Raw genomic sequence first — 15,722 nt, 5'->3', positions numbered from 1 at the left:
GAACGTACATTCCATTGTTAGAGCTGAAAAGATTCTTTTATTGCATTTTTATCGTCCGATGGTATGGCTATTGAACAGTGCCGATTGTTCACCGATGGTATCCTGTATTAAATCGAGGATTTAACGTTTTTGATGGATGAAAAGCTGATCTGGAATTTTTTAATTTTCGAGCGCAGTCGTTGGAAACATTTCCGCGATTATTACTATTGTAAACGTAGCTTCCTTGGGTGATTAATTGCTCGCTAGGTGAGAAAGTGATCAGGATTCGATACTCTTCGGAATAAGCGGGTCTCATTTCAAGCTAATACTCATCTCGCTAGTTATTGAAACCGATATGTTTAACGATGCGTGCTTGATTCCGCGAATTGCAGGTATTACGGCGAACCGTAAGTCCTCTCGTGGTTACAATGGAACAGATAACACAATTTCGCGAGCCGCGCTGTGAAATGAACACGAAGGGAACCACCGACGATAATGCTTGCGAGTGCATGTCGATCATAACATACGCCAAACCGTCTCCATTCCTTGCGTACGGGAAGATTTTCCTGTGTTTGGCTTGGTTTGATTGTTCAAACGTGTACTAGCCGGGAAACTGAGTTCGCTAAACCGATGGAAGATGTAATCCAAACGTAACGGGTCTAACTCTCAACAGAGACACTCAACCTAACACGGGTCTATGTCGTCTTAAGTTCCAGCTTACCTAGATTAAATAACAGAACAAAGTTCTTGTGTTTATCTGTGGTGGAGAGGGAATAATCAGCTGTCAAATATGATATCATCAGGCACTAAGGTTTCCTAAGCGTCCCTATTCGATATAGAAATCCATTCCGGCGCGCGAGTCGAGCCTCCTCGTTCATGCGAACGCGATCCTCCTGAGAGCTGTTCAACGTGGTCCCAATTTCCCAAGACGACCGTATACGCCGGTGGTGGTTCGCAGTAATAATGCGGAGTGGATGCACGCGCATCGTCGATAGGGCACCGAGGGAAGCGTCATCAATCATGCGGGGGCCGATGTTCGTATAAGTATACACGGGTCGCTGGTGCGTTGCACTCGACAAGATGAGCGTGGTTGCCCTCCTGCTGGTACAGCGCTCTTCGACAGCGGCCAGAATGCTCGTTCCGCGCGGCGCTCCTAATCGTTATCGATCATTATTGCACGCGTGCGTCTAACAAATTAGTGCTCGCTGCACGGTGTCCATGTTGTGTCTCTTAACGGGACTGGATGACACGTCAGGTGCTCTACAGTGTTCTTTAGAGAGAGTTGTGCACTATAGGTGGTCGTTTTTTGTCTAGAGCACAGGCTACGTCTAAACAAACACTTGGCAATACGATAAACTTGACTCGAGGAGGATAGTGGAACAGGGTGAAATGTCTGGTCTTCAACAGTGCCCCTTAGAGAGGGCTGTGCACTATAATTATTTTTTGTCTAGAGCAGAGACTACATCTAAACAAACAGTTGGTAGTTCGATATAGTTGGCTCGAGCAGGATTATCAAAATAATTTATAGGTACTTCGATTTCCCATCCGCGTGGTATTGCGAGGCTAACACGTAATATCAGGAAACCCGTCCGACAACGTATCAACGAAACTGGGCCATTCAATTTTCCTGGATACGAGCCGTAGCCTGTCAATTGAATATGAATAGGAAATTAATTAATTATCGATCGATGTTAAGATCGCCACGGAGGATACAGGCGCCAATTAGAATCGACAAATTAATCCCGAGGACACCCGTGAATGAGTAAAATTCGCCGTTAAAGGGAAACTTCTGTCATTTCCAACCGTGATAAATTATTCCGGCGACGTTTCGCGCATCCATCTTTCATCCCTTCGCCCTCGCCCAGGACTTGGCGTTCCGCTCTGCAGCATCATTATTCGCCTGCTTCTCTATTTACAAGCGTAAAATTAAATTAGGAACAGTATCTCGCAACGTCTATCTTCGTTTCGCTGATCAATTTTATATACCGTGCTAGCCTATCGATCGTCGCTCTGAACGTTTCCCGTAAAGAGTGATCAATGTTTCGTCGGCCGCAACGCGTATCAAGACAAAATTATTGAAATGAAATTGTACCAATGTATCTCGTTCGTGTTCGTGTTTTCATCCGTCGTATCAAATCGAATACCCCTGCGGAATATCCGGCTGCGAGCTACTTCCGTAGCAAACTGTATAATTATGGGAGTGTTTCATGCTCCCTTGATGTCGGCTTAGCGATGTATTCCGAACGTCGTACAGTAAAACGTTACCGATTTGTTGAATCGAATCCCAAAGGCTCTTTGATCTCGCGCATACAAATTTTTCTAGTAGCTCGCCTAATGCATATATATCGGTAGAAATACGTTGCCTCGTGCGTATAAAGCGTAAATTATACTTCTGCGTCGCCGATTACGAACGTTCGTCGTTCTCCATCTTTCATTTCTACTCGAATAATTCAACCCCCTGGCAACAACCTCGATTCAGAGTCACCCCTGTCATCGTATTTCCTCGTTTCTCTCAACCAGGCGCCGATAAATTCGCCGGTACATAATCCAACCCCCGTAATCGTTCAAATGTATATACTTATACCCCAATGGTTTCAAGATATTCCTCCAAAAGGATTCGCTGGGTAACAGAGGGTGCAAGGATAAGAGAGAGTCGACCAGCGGTAACAAGGGACATCCGAAGCGCGAGTATCCAACCGCGAAATTGTCCTCAACGCCGCTCTCCAGCCCTCTCCCGTCCCCTTATTTCGTTCGGTCCCTTCGATTCTCCGCTGGCCACCGAACTACCCCCCTGCACCCTCGCTCGTCCCCGTCCCGCGCCACGTTGTCCGACCATGCCGCGAAACACTGGGGATCGGTAACCGCGGAAAGGAGACAGCAACGCGAACGAATTGGAAAGAATTGACGGGGGATGAACGAAGGGCGCGAAACACAGAAAGGGATGAATGTAACGGGGATCCGCGGACGGACACCGGGAGCTTTCGCGGAACAGTACAAAGCTGGGCAAACAATGCGCGAGGATTTAGACAATTGGCGCGATCAGAATGGCCGTGCCGCCCTCGTCTCCCCCGTCGAGGGTGAAACCGGCGCGCAACACGCTTTCGGTTTTATGGGCGTGAGTGGCCGGAAAAGCGATTTTCCAGAGGCGGGGGTAGGGGCACGATGGAATAAAATAAAATGCACGGAAACACAGAGAAAGAGAAATTGTTCGTGCGGCATACGAGGAGGTGGTTGACGTGGGTGGGGGAGGGTGGTGGATCGGTACGAATCCCGTCATAGCAGCTGCGCCAAGTCGACGCGACGTGGCATGTACTTTTATTTTTCGCCTTTTGCCAACAGAAATCCCGAATTAACGCTTTTCTTCGGATTTGTCGGATGACGTCTACGGTACCCGAATCGCAGTTCGCGTCTATGGGGACGTTTATCGACAAAGTCGGTGTTTTGTGGGTCGAGGTAGACGACTAGAATCCGTTATTGCTGAATTTTCAACATGGATAGCTGGAATTTTCTATATTCAAGAGTCTTTCACGAGAGAGTACGATGACCTGTTGCCGACACGGCTGTCCAGAATATCAATACGATAATGGAATTCTGTTAAACTGGAGTGAAGGTGTCGCTCGAATTGCCACCGAATGGAAATGAAGCCTTTCCACGAACCAGGACACCGTCTCTTCGGAATGAGGTGTAAACTGCCGAAGTTTCGTTTACTTCGCGACGCGAATAACGAGGATTCTCGTCGACGTCGTTGAAGCAACTTTAATTTCGTCATTAGCAGGCCCGTCGCCGCCCCTTCCGCCTCTATCCTCCTCGAAATAGTACGAGTTTCAACGGACCCGAACGTAACGAGTTTCATAGAACCCTTCAGAATCGAGACGGATGGGGCTGAAATAAGTAATTTGCAGAGGATTCGGTTCATTTCATTACCGGTAATTGAAAAGTATCGCTATTCGGCGTTCCTCGATGATTTTTAGAAGCTCGTAATTGGATGTTTCATGAAACGCGGCGGAAGAGCGTGAAGTCTACCGGTGCATGGGAGCTAAGTTGAATCCGTGGCATGCGGGGGTCACCGACCCATCAATGCGTCAGACTGGGGTCGAAGTGTAAAACCTCGATATAGGTTATATGATAAAGGTAAAATGTAAAGAGGTATGTTAACGCGAACGGCGCAGACTCGTTCGCCGAAACGGAAAGGAAAGTAACGCGGGGTATGGCGTTTACAGCATCGCCAGGATCTCTTCCGCCATTAATTTTCGCTCAAGTATCTTAAAAGACACGTTACTTCCTTGCCTCTATTCAGCATCAATCCCCTTTACGGATAACGAGTCACGTTCGGAGTTGCCGCAGCCTCGGCTCACACACGACGCTTTTCGAAGGCTGGGATCGGCTTACGTGTCGCAACTTGGAAGCAGTTTACCATCGCAAACCGCCAGATAGGGGGATCGCCTGTACACCGAAAAGACGTCACGGGGTGTACACATGCACCGACACGATCAACTTCGACGGGAAAACTTTTCGGCGGGGAAACTATTACCGTCTGAATACAAAGTGACTTGGAAACCTTAAAAGCGAGGCGAGCGTCGCGCCTTGCCGCGGCGAGATTCCGCTTTTTCGACACAACGGATTACGGGATCGTCGATGACCTGCGTTGGAACCGGTCCGAGCATTCTTTTAAGATATATTTTACTTGGGACTTGTCGGTTCGAGGAGTCCGTGGAAGACGGATTTTCTAAAAAATTCACGCTCCGCGGCCGCGGAAACGTTAATCCTTACGCGCGTTCGCCCCTTCGATCCAGACCACCCCTTCGCTTCGAGGGGATCGAATAATGGGGATCCCGGTGCGAAGCTTCCGCGGAAAAGGGCGGCCTCCGACGTTTCGACGTCTGCCTTTCCGCGAACAAAGGCTTTAGGATTTAAATTAATTCGAGCGGGAGCTCATCTCATTCGTGTTTCAGTTTCCAACAACGGACCACGCACCCTCCTAACCCCCAACCTTCCCACCCACCATTCTGTCCCTAGCGATGTAATCACGAAAGTCTGTTTGACGAGGAAAGTAGTTTCAAGTGGTTCGCCAGATCGTGGGCCGTGTCTCGGAAACTGTCGCACATTTTCATTATAATTAATTTGCGGAATGAATTATACATACCTGGTCCGATGGACGCACGGAGCACCGTCCATCTTGACAAATCAGGTATGCAAGTTCAATACCGTCGATTGGTATTGTATACACAGTGATCCCTCGCTAACGTTGATCTCGAGAATAGAGTAGATTAACGCTTCGAGTTACCGTTGAAAATTAATGACAAAGAGAGAAAAATCGATTCGAATTTCTTCGAAGACTAGGGTAACCTATTTCCATTCGAATTCAAACGAATCAATAATGTCTTCGGCAAAGCAAAGCAAACGAAACTGGGTGCGAGATTTTATTCAGGGCTGGAAGTTTCAGATTTGGCTCTCGCTCCGTAGTACCGAGCGTTCGACCGTGATAATTCTTGAACCAATTAGAGCCACCCATCGTTTCCGTCAGACCTGTCCACATTCGTGCCAACGGAATTCCAGTTATTGCGAATCGCGGTTACGTTGTTGTAACGCGCCACGACTTTTCCAGATGGTAACCAGCCCCCAGCTGCATCGGCCAAATTGAGTTCATCCTTTCCGAGCGTACACCGCAAATTGAACGACGCTCTAATGATTTCGCGTTCTCCCCTGGCGGTGTTTACGTCGTATTTATGGCGGCTACGTGCCTTCCGCTGGCCCCACGCACAGCTTTACCCATAAACCACCGGCGGGTGTTTCGATTGTTTTCCAATCTGCACCGGCTCCTTCGCGCTATGTATCAGAAAACTGGATACGGGAATGAAGCGAGGCTGACCAAGAAAATGAAAAGAAATAACTGGATAGAGAATAACCATTCCCACGGCTACGGCCTGGATGAAATACCGACTGCGCCCTGGATGAATATTTCAGGGGAAGCCATTTACCTGGAACCCTGACCGAAAATTATGGTCCGCCTTACCGAAGGATCAACGAGGGCTTTGCATTATCTTTTATCTGGAATAAAAATAATCCATCATCCAGGCAAACCGCAACGTTAGCCTACGCTGAATTTGGCGCCGGTGCCAAATGTCACGCTATCACCGATTTAGACTATCGATTAATGACCGGTTCGAGAATAGATCGGGGCTGCTCTGTTTTTCGCGAATCGATTTGTCATGGACGACGACGAAAAAAATACGATACGCTTCGATACTGTTCTAGGCCGTATAGTGTAATTGTCAGTGCACGTAAATGTCGACTCGATGGACAAGTACACGCGGTATAGGCACCGTTCGATTGATTTCAATTTAAATAGACTGACCGATAAGCAGAAAGCAAGCTTGGATTTAATTTCATCGTTGCGCATCAATTTCCTTTCGTTCGTCCTCGTAGCGTTTCGAAGGGGTTGAAAATTCATCGTATCGCGGAAATAAACGCGCTGGATTTTTGCGTAAACGCCAGAGACTTATGTAATACGTAGAATATATTTACGTATCGACTATCGAGCGTTTTTAATTATAGTCTCCTCCTCCCCAGTCGCGCAACGCGTTAAAAAAAGAAAAAGCGTCGAACTATGTACACGGGCACACAACCGCTCTATATTCCCGCTAAAACAACTCGACTACAACACGCCCTTGCGCGGAACCGACATTTTCCATCGTTTCCACCCTTCGCGCGCTAATGCGCCGTAGATGCGATTCATCTTCTAACCCTGCCAGTCCGAATTTACATGGTCGTTCATTTCCACAATAAAGCCATACCTGAAATCGCTCAGACAACGAGTACGACAAGCTTTCCTGGTTGTTTCGTCAGAGATATTAAATCAAAACATAAAGCAATGCAACGTTCTACCAGGAATTCTACCGGGAATTTATCCAACAATCCTTACGAAGGCATTATTCTTCGTAAATACTTTGATAGACGATTTAATACAGTAGTCCCTCGATAATTGCATAAATGATGGTATTGCGTAGATGACTGAAAAGTATAGCTGCTTAGCAGTCAACTCAATTATCGAGCTCCAATCGACAAACCCCGGATTCGTATGCAAAATTAAGTTGCAATTATCGAGGTTCTATCGTGGATATAGGTAACGGAGTTATACATATGTCAGTAGGATTCTATTTTATTCGATTGGTCACCTTGATCATTGCATAAACCGAGACCCAGTAATTTTCTTATTGCTATCGACGTTCTGCCGTACCTATGGATAGTAGAGGCACATTCGTTTAATTGGGGCTCTTTGTTACTCAATTCGTTACCTCGATATTACGTAAAACTCGATACTTCTATCGAGGTTCGCCTGTACCGAAAATCAATTGAACGGCTACGGGGGCAGCTGTCGCAAAATTTTCGCGAATCAAGCGAAACAAAAGTGCAGATACGCGACTCGCGAGAATAAGGGCGGCGCATCGTAGCGTCACGAAGAACGACGGCGAAGCGGAACGCATCTTTTCCCGTTTCCCGGGAAATTGAATTTCCCGTGGATACGTCACGCCGCGATCGACGTCTTCAATTTATTTAACCGCGCGTATATTCCGCGAGCATCTTTCGACCGTATCCGGAAACGTTCATCGCGAATTGTGTCCGCCTCTGATCAATTACCGGGGATAAGATATATATCCTCCGACGATCAACGTCGGTGACAGGGAATTACACGCGCTGCCCAATGATCGGAGTCGGATGTAGAGAGATACAGTGTCGGTGGTGGGATACGGTATCGGTTCAATTCTCCGGGGTAAAATTTGATCAGGTATCCGGGCAAAATATCGTCCAACGATCGGGGTTGGATGCGCCAAGGCACAGTATCGCGACGGTGGATATGACACCGGGTACAGTTATCTCGAGTAAAATGCGAGGACGTTTCATCCACGAACGAGAAGGATACCAAGCAAAGGCATGGCCCAAATGCTGGAGTTATAAATAGACAGCGCGACACACGGTTTTCGTTGCAAGGCCAGTCTACAAAGAGCGCTTCCTCGGCGTTGAAAAATCCATCGGAACGTTTCCCAGACTAGGCGGGCATTTAATGTAGATATTTGGCCGAGACCAGGCGAAAGTGGAACGAGCCCGCGCTAGGAACGTGTACATTGTACTCGCCACGGTGAAATGATATAGACAGACTAGGCAGCAACGGCGACACAAGGGGTCGCTATAATGAGCGGCCCGGCCTCGACATGTAGGCCAACCTCTGACGCATACCTGCATCGCATGCACACTACCTGGACTTTCTACGGTATTACCAGCCTTGGCTCGTTAAAGTGCGAACGACCAGGAAGGGATGCGTTCGCGAAAGGGCAACTTCCCGGTCCATCGGGATCGCCCATCGGATCAGGAACGCCGTTAAAACCGTGATCCGCCGTGCATGTGTGCTCGGAGGGCTGCGCCTGTTTTCGAGGCGAGTAGTCGCAGGAAAATGAGCGTTGTTGCTGAATTGATAATTTGCTGATTAATTCAGTTATGAAAGTATGAGGCAGGAGTACAGAATTATTAAAGAGTAATGCCAGTCAAAGTGAGTTTCGCACCTATGATGAAGCTCGTGTTGTACAGGGCGATCAAAAAATGAAGATAGAGGCTACTTCGTTCACTTACGAACTTACAGTGCCCCGAGTACTGTAAAATGTATGTCAATGGAGATTACTTTTCTAAAATAAAATTTCCATTTACCTCTGCGATCCAATTTAAAGACAATATAAAAATATTGCGCCGACGTACACGGAGGGAGCTCGTTCGGAAATAATTAGAATCGAGTGTCCAGTGGGAAGTTTGCACGCGGTGCACATTTACATTCGCTTCGCCGCAGTCTGGATATTCAAAGATCGTGTAATTAAATATTAATTGAACTTTCTGGAAAGACCGGCGTACACCGAAGACCTGTTATGAAACATAAACATTCATCGCGCGAACGGTGTTTATCGATTTCGCAGAATTAAAAGGGGAAGGTCGACCGTCATGAGGCACGATCGCGGGGGCAAAGTCAGTCAGAATTATTCAGTACAAGGAGACAGGACATCGAGTGACATTTTTCTCCTCCTAGGGTTCAACGACTGTGCATAATTTAATAATTGCCAGCTGAAGATCTCCGTCTTCGTTTGCAGTCTCTTTGTCGAGAAACGGAACGCAGCGAAGAAAGACGAGGGAAACGTCATTAATTAAACTTTCAGACGATGTGCAGCCCGCACCATCCAGAAAGGTTAATATTCCCGTGATCGTGTCATTAATTCACGTAATGCTTTCGTTTCCACGAAGTACCTTCCCGTTCCAGAGGCTGTTAATATAAGCAAAGTTTAATTACGATTAAACGTCGGGAAGTCGTACGGACATTTGTTAATGGGCGTGTGTACATTGTTCCAAACGCTGTAAGCATATCCGCGAGTCTGACAATATTGTACACCGCTGAGCCAAAGTACATTTAAGGATCGCGTTGCGCATTTTTTAACCGTGTCAGTTCATCCCCCGAAAATAATGGATAGAGCAAACGGATAGAAGATGGAGTCGTGGATCCACTGATCGTAAAGCAAAAATTTAAAATTCTCAAGCAAGATCGTCGGGATGCTAAGACTTCAACTCGTTAAAACATGGACACCCCAGTCGGGTAAATTCGTACGAAGCAGATCGGTTAAATGGATTATCGAGGGAGGTAGCGTGGGCGGGGCGCTGCAAACGATACGCAGCCCCTCCTCCTTGATTTTGAACTGGAAGAAAGTTTCGGGGCGAAGGACAGACTTATAATCGTAGTCTGAAACGTCGAGCAATTAAACCGGGTTCTAACTTAGAATCCCGGTCCGATGATGAGGATCTTCCAACTTCTGGAAGTCGTAGCAGCAGATTACGGGGAACGAACGATGAGTATCGATCCGATTTTCCACGGGGACGGGGGGCGCGGGCTTCGTCGCGAACGCATCAAAGACTCCAAAGAGACACTTGTCGAGAGATAGCGGGAACATCTTATTCGACTTGAAGACTACGTCAGTATTTAACTTGTCAATAACCCTGCTGATTCGTTAACGCTGGAGGTTTACTGTTCGACCAGGTATGGAACCAGGCATTTCCCATTGACGAATAACAGTACTCGTTAGTCGAAATTCTTCGACAAAATTAAAAAATTTCAAATCGTTCCAAAAAAATTATTTTTAGCTGCAGGGGTCAATTACAATCATTTTTGGCCAATAGACATAACCCCGAAATCCTACCCACTTTCGAGAAAAAAATTCCTTACCGAAAATACAATGTCTGGCCATACATTGATATGCTTCCCTTAAATTTCATGCGTATCTTTAAAAGATCATAACTTCTGAACAGATTGAAGGATTTTAATGTTTCAAAAGGCAAAAGACGCGTATTTTAGTGAAGAATATGCAGAGATTCTAAGGCTGTCCAAAAAGTTGTTGCTTAACCCCGTAAAATGAGAAAAACCCCATAGAAATTTGTAATGATGAGATGTAAGGTCTACTCCTATACCTCGTATGTGGTTTTAGACGCCTGCAGATTTCCTTACCGGAAATTTAATTTCTGGCCAGAAATGTTGAATTAAAATATTTTGAATATTAATTGCTTATTAATAGTACCGGACCAGTACTATGGAACATTTTATGTTTTTTTAAATAAAGGAATCGCCGCCCGAAGGCCACTTTATTTTTTAAATTACTGCCATAAAATATTTATTCTTGTATTTTGCAAAAATGTCTCGTTCCGCGTAATTACGATTGCCTTTGACAGTTCTACGAGGGAAACTCACGGATGCAGTAATAATACTTTGTCTACTTCAGTTGTTCTGTGATGAAGCCGGATAAACGACATAATTTTGTCCGTCTTATGTCATATTTATGTGCAGTGATGTGAGAAAACATCAGCGTAACCTGAATGAAAAAGTCATTAGGAATAAATATTATTAGAACGGAAATGCTATATTGAAATGGAACGAAATGACGGTTCATTTGGAAATAAAATATCGATCGATGTAGGTTTTGAAAGTGTCTCTATGAAATTCAGTGGAACAGGTCAACGATGTTTCAGACAATGACGACAGTGTGCATTAAACATTAACGTGGAACGAATGGATGATTGTTTTAACTGTGTGCGTTGAAGGTACATTGGTTTTCTCTGCAATGGTGCTGAAATTACAATTATAGACAGTGGTAGTGGTACAGACAGTTCATTCACTCGCACTTCTGGACTCGTACAATATTCAAGGTTGATGCATACGAGCCTATTGCAGAGCAAATTGCACTTGTCATAGACGTTTGTTATCAATCTATGAACGTCTACAAAATACCGCGTGCATCGTCGGACGGTGTACAAAACATATTCAACCAGATAATATCTTTTTGCTCATGCTGGCCACCAGACAGAAAGGCGACCGACATCAATCCACGACTGAAAACAATTTAAAAATATTGTCAAGCAGAGGGAATTGTAAAGGGGAAACGTTTGACCGATAATATGCTTTATTAATTCACGGCAAAATGAAAATAATTTGAAAATATCGCCGAACAGAGCGAATTGTTAAAGGGAAGCGTTTGACCGATAATATGCTTTATTAATTTACGCGACTCGCATCCGGGAACGTTTTTCGCTTCGATAAATATTTCGCGGGATGCATTTTAAATCACGACTACGTGTTTCCTCGAGGGCGGTTATCGTTTAATATTTTTCCCACTGTCGAGTTCAGCGGACAAAATTTAAACAAACGTTGTCATTCCACGTGAAATTCATAGATGGAAATTTCGCCGACTTAGGTTTCTAACTATATTTAGATTCCACGATTACGATACATTTGCGTCTCAACAAATTGCGTTGCCGTAAAGTTGTACACCCCTATATATTAGTGGAAAGTGTACCCTCATCCTAATAGCGACGTGACAAATATCTCACAGCACCTGGTGAAGTAACCGCACGTAGTTGGTGCACCAGTCTTCAACTTGTTCAATTACAATGCGAAGCAGTTTTATCGGACCTTGCAAACGGGAATGCTGAACGCAGACGGTACAACCCGGTATAATTATTCCGCTATCACCGTGTAAACTGGGAAACTGAGTTTCGTTCGCCGCTTGCTGCACGACTGTCACATATGCCTGCCAGCGAGTTATTATTCTGGTCATTTGCTTAACAGAGTTATGCAAAAGCGCGCAACTTCGAGACCCTTGGTGAACGCGGCCGCGTCACGTGCGAATAGCAGCGATTCCTGGAGTTGAAAAGAACCGAGGGGAAGGGCCTTACTTCGCCTCTGAATTATTCGTTAAGGCGAGTTGTTCTCGTTGATTAGGGTCCCTTTCGGGGTGGACAGGCGATATTCTAGGTGAAACTACCGTTTCAATATTAATTCTCTTGTTAGTACAGCAATGATTCGTAAAATGAACGCTCCAGGGTTGGCAGGTTCATTTTTCGTACAGCGGAGGTGAAATCCAACACCAGCAGATATTCGTGCACGGCGATATCATTGAATCGCCTTTATTTTTTGCTGACAGAAACGTTCAATTTACGAGTCACGGTCGAGGGTTCATTTAAAGAATCGTCACCGTATTTAATTTAAATTGTCTTTGCATGGTTATCGTTCGTAATCGATGCAAGTAACTCGAGGCTTGTAAAGCTTGACAACATTGGCCTCCACAATTAAAACCGCATAGGAAACAGCAGATAATTAAAGAGTTTCGTATCGGATAACTCGGGATTTAAAACAGTTGCGCGACGATAAAATAACTCGAACTTGAAACTGTTGCAAATTCTTTCCCTGGCGCAGCCTTGTTCTTGGCGCGACGCCAGTGGTTGGTTAACCGAGACCGGTGCTCCAAAGATCGTTGTTATCTTTCGGATAGACATTCCGTTGCGGTGGTTTACAACTAGTTAACCGCCAGTGCAACCTGGAAACCGATGTATATAGGGTGTCTCGCTAGATACGGGAGGCCTAATTATCCTTACGACAACAGAGGATAGTATAAACTTTGGCCTTTGCAAACCAAGGGGTAGTTAATTTCTAGATTTGAAATTAAACTTCTTGCATTACTTATAGAATATAATTGCATAGGGATTATTTAGAAATTTAGCGAACAATCGACGTCCGAATTTGCTGTGGTGATTTGTACGTCCAACCAATTCAATCGCAATTAAGTTTATCAAATATTCCTTCAAGTTGCACGCACACGCGGAACGCGCTAATTGCGCCCGAGTAATAGTTTGCTGAACGGTGTCCTAGATACCCGCAGAATTCTTAATGCGGCCGAGCAATAGCTGGAACAGGAGTCTGCGTACTCTAACTACAACGGAAATTCATTTCGAAGATTACCAGAGCCAAAGTCAGCAAGTCACAGAGTGGCGCGCGTAGAGCCAGCTCGCCGAACGTTCGCACGTTCCATGAATCATTCGATTAATCTTCATTCCCGGGGACTCTATAATTCGATTACCGAAAATCAGATTAAGTCGTCAGATTACCACCATATCAGACACCGTAGGGATTCCATCGAGATAGCGCGGATCGATTTTTCGGGGGACACGGGAACGAGGCTGTCGCCAAATTCCCCGGGAGTAGACGAAGAAACAAAATGGAACGAGAAATATTCGATCTGCCGACAATCTGACGAGAATTATTTATCGTACGATATATCGGCGTTGTTGGATTTGAAAATAAATTGACGAGGGGTAAAAATTGAGGAACGAAGGCCTGGTAGAAATCTCCTGAGCTTGCATTCCACCGAGACTCGGTTACCAAATTGTTTTGCGATCGACATAGGAGCACGTAACCGCCGTCAGTCATTCGTTGTGCTTCGATTCTAAGTGCGATACGTTGCCAGTAAATAATGGTGATATTCAACTCACAGTAAAATTGGATGGTAACTCGAGCGTAGACAGGTATTCGATACTCAGCGCTCCGGCGCAGCCACGGCATCGACATTATGCTGTGTGGCATGGAATCCGGTAAATGACGCAGAACAGGCTATTTGTACGGACGAGAATCCATCCTCTCTTGCTGTTCCCTGTTGGCTCCCTTTGTGCGATTACCCCATCGGGAGGCAAGCTACCGGCTCTATTCGTGGGATTCAAACGAAATCGTTTGTTTCCGCGCGAAGCACGAGTTAACCCGGGAAAATGGTTTCCTTTTAACCGAACGCATAGCAAAAGGGGTGGATTATTCTTTCCTGGAACTCGGAAACTGGTCTCGAAGTTCAGTTACCAGAGGATTTCTGATATTCCCAGTTCTTCGACCCACGCTATCCAAGGTCATGAACATCCCCCTCCCAGAGGGAGATCACCTTTGCTATCGAGGTCTCCAGAAATACGAGCAGTCACATGACATTTGAGTGTTCGTTGCATTCCCAGGTCACTCAGACTATAACCTCCTAGATTCGAGAATCTTTAGCATTATCTCTGCCTAGCACGTCGCTACCAACAAGTATATTGAACTCCTCCGGACCCTCCAGACTGGGATTTAATATAACTTTTCTAGAGATAGAACCTTTTGACCAGAATACAGGAGGCAGTTCCACCCCCCGATGGAAGTAGTTGCGTTGCTGGAATATTGTTGGAACACAAGCGGAGGAGGGTCGCAGCACGCTTCTACGATCCAAAACCAGCGTCTCTCGCCTGTTAACTTCTCCAACGCACGTGTGGTAGCTTCCAAACGGTTCTTTAACTTCGGGGATGTTCGCTGGACCGATCGTCCAGGGCAAATCTCCCCGCAATTCCACCCCCGGTCCCTGAGACACCGAGGAAGATCCAGGATCGGACTCGTGCGCTCATAATTGGCCGCGTTTAATATCTGCAATTCTAGCGGAGCTACGTAGCCGCGACGACCGGAAGTTCGTTATTGTACTCGCGCAAAGGTAACCACAATGGAACGGGGCTTCGCGGTCACCTATAGAGAGAAACACCTTTTGACCGGGACTTTCGGTAATTGGCGCGAGTTTGCAGCCCGAGTTTCGTGTTCCTTGAGGATGGCTGGGAAGTTGAGCGCCGACGAGACGGACGACAATTAACACGGATCCGTAACCCTGGAACTTTGTACTTGTCGCCTGCTGGCCGCTCGATGTCAGCCGAATTTTGAAGAAGGATTATTATTGGCCCCTTTGTTCCGTGCTTTCCCGCGTAGCCGAAGCCGCTGGATGGAAGCTGGTCTACAGGGGCCGCGGTGCTGTCTTCTTCTTGCCATCGAATCGGAACCACCAAATTTCACGGGCGAAACTTTGCTCTCGGAGCTGGTCGAACTCCAACCGGTCGCTCAAATAGGCTTTTAATTACTCCGGTGCCCGTCACTTTAATGAGAGACGCATATACAGTCCCATAGCTGTATTTATGATACAAATTTTGAGATCATCATTGACCCCTTTGTGCTATACTTTCCCGCGTAGCTGACGGCAGAAGCCGCTGGGATGGAAGGTGGTGCTGCCATCTTCTTGTAATCATTGAGGGACTTTAAATTTTTTTATCAAAATGTAGTCCTATATTAACAAACTCTGAGGCTCAGATGAGAGCTGGAGTAAATTCGCAAAAGAATTAAAACACTCTTATGGAGTGAGGACTCTTGCAAGAACCGGGTCGTAAAAAACATGCAGCACTTTCATACTGGTTATTAAAATAAAACACAGGGTTAATTAAAGTGTCGTCTTTTATCGTTTTTCTTGTAGCAGTTTTAGCTTCTGAAATTGTAAATATGTATTTCTGTAGCCTACATTGTCGAAGTGGTGGATATTTTTTTATATCCGACACTTCGCGGATGT

This window comes from Colletes gigas, unplaced genomic scaffold (assembly GCF_013123115.1).
Source record: "Colletes gigas isolate AHSC1104 unplaced genomic scaffold, ASM1312311v1 Colletes_gigas_Sc00007, whole genome shotgun sequence".
Taxonomy (NCBI): Eukaryota; Metazoa; Arthropoda; class Insecta; order Hymenoptera; family Colletidae; genus Colletes; species Colletes gigas.
Note: the sequence above shows the minus strand (reverse complement) of the source record.